Source organism: Morone saxatilis, unplaced genomic scaffold (assembly GCF_004916995.1).
Source record: "Morone saxatilis isolate NCDOM2014 unplaced genomic scaffold, NCSU_SB_2.0 Contig0, whole genome shotgun sequence".
In the NCBI taxonomy this organism is placed as follows: domain Eukaryota; kingdom Metazoa; phylum Chordata; class Actinopteri; family Moronidae; genus Morone; species Morone saxatilis.
In genome coordinates, this window is record NW_023339650.1 from 6,441,808 (window position 1) to 6,446,449 (window position 4,642).

The window sequence follows — 4,642 nt, forward strand, 5'->3', positions numbered from 1 at the left end:
AAGTAGGCGGAATGAGACACAGTAAGTCAGAGCTCTGGAGTGTGTTGTTTTTGTTTTTTTGTTGAGTATGATGGGATTTTCAACAAAAAAATGTGAGAGCTCCAAGTTTCTTGATACCACTTACAGGCTGAGAAATGCACGACGCTAGAATTTACATATTTAGAAGCAGTATAGCCACCCTTTAATGATGTGTACTGTGAGGTTTTGCGAGAACAAATGAAGCAAACCAGTCACACTCCACTCAGTTGTATTCTCATGTCAAAGTCAAAAATAAAACAAATGACTGAACAGAGAAGTGCTGAGATTTGAAGCAACAGATTGTTTGTTTTCTGTGTCATGCTCTTCCCCTGCAGTGTGTATAGTATCAATCTGAGTACACAGTGGCCGTTTTCCACAGATGTAGCGTGCTGTGGACAAACAGCGTGTGCAACCACTGTGTATACACTCTGATATACTGATAGACTGAACAAACGCAGGGTCAAAGAAAAAATCACACAGCTCGCATGCCCCAAAAATCAATCCTGTGATGCTTTTCTTGTTTCGATTTTAACTCTTTTTGTTTTGTTTTGATCGCATTAATCACATTAACAATTAAGTGTGAACTTCTCTTTGTCAGAAGCGTTGTCATGCACAGTAACCAGCTAATTAAATGAATCAGAGATGTAAGTGAAAGTCATCCCTGCCATGTTATTGTCACTGAGGGCAGATTTGTTTTGACAGTAATTTGTTGGCGCAACAGGTATTCATTTGCATATCTTCTCTTAAAGGCAGTTCTATTCACTTCTAGTCTGTCTTGCACTAATAAGACCAGAGACAGCTGTCTCGTCAGAAATAGAATTGATTTGGTGCCATGCCTGTGGCAAAACATCTGATGTGCAAAAACCGTTTCAGACATGTGAGACTTAGCTTTAGCTTTTGTAACCCACAGTGGGAAAAGATAACAGGGGCTATCTATCTATCTTGTCTGTCTGATTTTCAGTGTGCTATTAAAGCATTCAATGATCATCAGTCATAGCTTTATGGATGTCATATGTAGGACCGTGCAATAATCCTCTACTTTACTGTGGGTTTTCTTCAGTTGTTTAGGAGAAAAAATAAGGCAACACTTGACAGATAGCGATATGTTCATTTGAAGTTTCTTTCACTTTAAAGAAAAGGAGATGGAGGTTAGAGAATTACCATCACTGTAGCATTGTTCACCTTCAAAGGGACAGGCTAATTCCTGCTATCTTTGATGTTTCTGCAGGTACACCATGTAGTGGGAGATGGGAGTAAAAGGGTGGCTGTCTGAGGGAGAGAGTGATGCCTCGTGCTGCCTGCTAACTACAAATTAGGGCCAAGATGGTCATCTGTGCCATCATTAGCCAGCATTCCTGTATCTTCCCTTTTATTGGGAGAACAAAAGAGCATCTCTGGTGCTGTAAATACAGTTTGCTCCACTGCTGGCATCCCTGCAGCTTTAATAAGGATGGGATAATCAGCCGTATTGTGGTCCAGCCCTACTAATGGGAATATCTCAGCAAAGGCTCTGGCAGCCACTCAAACAAAAGGCGTTTATTGGATGGTAAAGAGACAAATATGGCTAAAAGTCCTTCGGCCTGGCAATTGGACCACTGGGCAACCTCCAGGGCTTGGATAGCACAGTGTGTTGGTTGGCAGCTCAGCAGCTACAACCAGGGAAAGTAAATGAAAACCTCCCCCTTTTTGTTTTTCATCTATTGAAATTAAAGTGCCCTTGAGCAAGCCACGTCAGTGCTAGCACGGCCGTTTCAACCAACGTGGGACAATGCTGAGAGAGTGTGTAAAATAGTTCCATATAGATGTTAAAAATAACAACTTTAGAAGATTGGAGACAGTGCAAGAAGGATTGACACCAGAGTGACATTTTTAGCTTTAAACTTTGTATCTTTGAAGCCTTTAGTAGAGAAGGATAATGACTGAATACATTTTGACATTTTTGTTTCCTGAAACTCCTGTCCAACCAGCTCAGAATCTCGTCTTCATCTGCTTTGCACTGATTAACAAATGCAGTCGGTAACCTAGATTGTTGCCTAGGAAGACCTTCATTAAGGAGCTGTCTCTGAGCAGTAGAAAATACCTTTTTTGCTTTCACTTATCCCCAAGGACACAAACAGGTGTGTGAGTGAAATAATTATGCAGGGCATGTTTGCTCTAAAGGCTTCTGCACAGCTTTGGTTTGCTGTGACTTCAGTGATCAAGATATAAATATATCTGAACTCACCATGATGACAGTTACGGTTTCCTGTTTTAAAGCGGTGTCAGAATTAAATCAACTATAAAACCACTGTGTAAGCTTGTGTGTTGGAAATGATCTAAATTGTTTTCCACATAATTAACCACTTACTGCATATTAAACAATGAATGGTTTAATCATATTGGTAGTAAACAGCAACTGAATGCCCCCTTTAGCGGCTTAAGATATCACCCATAAAAAAATTATTTTAAAATCCACAGAATTTTTAAGCATTTTGGTTACGCAGGAGTTCCAGTGGCTTTAAATTATAATTAGCTAGACTTCCCTACTGTTCCGTTTTCATCTAGTATCACCATCAGGTCAAAAGTTTGACCAAATACCTGTAACACTAGTAACATTCATGTGTGCTGATTTGTAAATGTTAGTTAGTTAAGATGATGAACATGGTAAACATTATACCTGCTAAACATCTGCATGTTAGCATTGTGTACACATGTTAATCAATGTATCAATGCACATGCACAGCCTGTACATCAGGGTGGGAAATTAGCAGCAGCCACCAGCCAAATGCTGCTAAAATGTGAAAGTGGCTAGTAGACTTAGAATTTGAACACTTATCTGTCAGTGGATGGCAGATGTTCATATTTTAAAAATATAATTTCCCACCCTGCATTTCACTGTGCCATGTGACTGGTAATGCAAAACAAACAAGGTTTCAAGGTGCTTTAAGGATGCCAAGAGCATCCAGTAAGAGTCATAAGGAAGTCTGTTTGAGCTGTGGAAAGGAAAGCGAAAACCGATCGAATGGCACTTAAGTAGTACTGAGAACACGGACAAAGATGTACCAAGAACACATACAGAAGTTCACACTCATTAACTGTACACAACACCATAACAATACAGTATTGAAAGTAGTGTTGAACCTGTATGTAAATTCTTATCTCGATGAAGAAGAATAAACCTAACTGGAAGCAACGCGAAGATCAGCATGTACAATGAGAGATATACAAAATATAATATGTGTATCATATAAGTATATACATATATGATCCACAGCACCCTTTTCATAAGGATATCCTCAAAGGACGAGGTGTATCTTCCAACTAGAAACAAGGCTGACGAAAGGTTGTCACTGCAACCTCGCTCGTAGCGCATCTGGACTTTATTTTTTATTTTTTTAGTGCTCCATCTGCTAGAGTTTGCTCAATGTACGTTAGTAGGGGGGTGGGTGTGAAGATGTGCAACATTCTACCGCCATAAGGGCTCCCATCATGCTCTAATAATGTATAACAGTCCTACTGCTGTATCAGAAATGGTTCCATTCATTCTTAATAACCTTGAACATAGCAGTAAATGTTTAAAATAAAAACACATTAATTCTCTTGCTGCTGATCTCTCAGAATTGCAGAGCGAAAACAGAACAGCAATGACCTCTTAGCTCCAAGGATAAAAAAAAACTACGGATCACTTACATTACCACTTGAAAGAAGTTAAGACTGTAAGAAATAGTAGCAGCATTTGCATATGACCTTGGAGTGTTTTGGTATGAGACAGAAAGGTGCTTCTCCGTGCACACGTCTAATCAGACAGCTTGATTAAACCTGTGCAGACCCCCTGTTGTATGAGGGCTTTGCAGCTCACGTGTGTGAGCATACGCGCTTTTAAGAATCACTTATCATGGTAAATGAGTGTCAGTCAAGGTCTGAAATGCACTATATATGTATCTGTCACAGTGTCTTTTTATTAATCCTACTGCCTTAAGAAGCATTTTGTGCGTCTTGATGGACATTTGGGCAGGATGTGGGAGAGAAAAGGAATATTATTAAGGTATTTATTCACTGGTTCTTTTTTTTCCATGAAATATAAAGTAATGAGATTTTTTTTTAACACTTTTTTTGTAATGGAATTGTTATTGTTGAATAGATGTCTATGATATGAAGAATTAGTTAATGTGTAGATCACTGTCACTAATGCTTCAGATCAGCCCACAGTGTATACAATATCAGCTAATTAACTTGCCTTCCTGGCCTCACTCATGCTCCCACTCTCTGTCAGCCCACTCTCTTTTTTTTCCTTTCTCTCTTCACACCCCACCTCTGTCTCTGCTCTCTCACTGACTTCCTTTTTTCTCTCACGTTTTCCATCTTTGGCAATTTGGCCCAAGTTCATCTTGTCACCTAACGGATTCCTCAGCAAAGTGAAAAATGACATTTTGGGTCGGGGACTTCAAGGATGGTCAAGTTAATGAATGGCCACCAGATGGCCCTTATTAGGCTAATGTGTTCCCCCTCTCTGCAGCCCCAGCTCTCGCCTGGGGACTTAACTCGCTGGCAGCGTGTGTGTATATGTGTGTGTGTATCTCTGTTTCTATGTTTCAGTGTGTCTGTGTCCATGTGAAGTGTCGAAAGGAGGGGTTTAATATCCCGT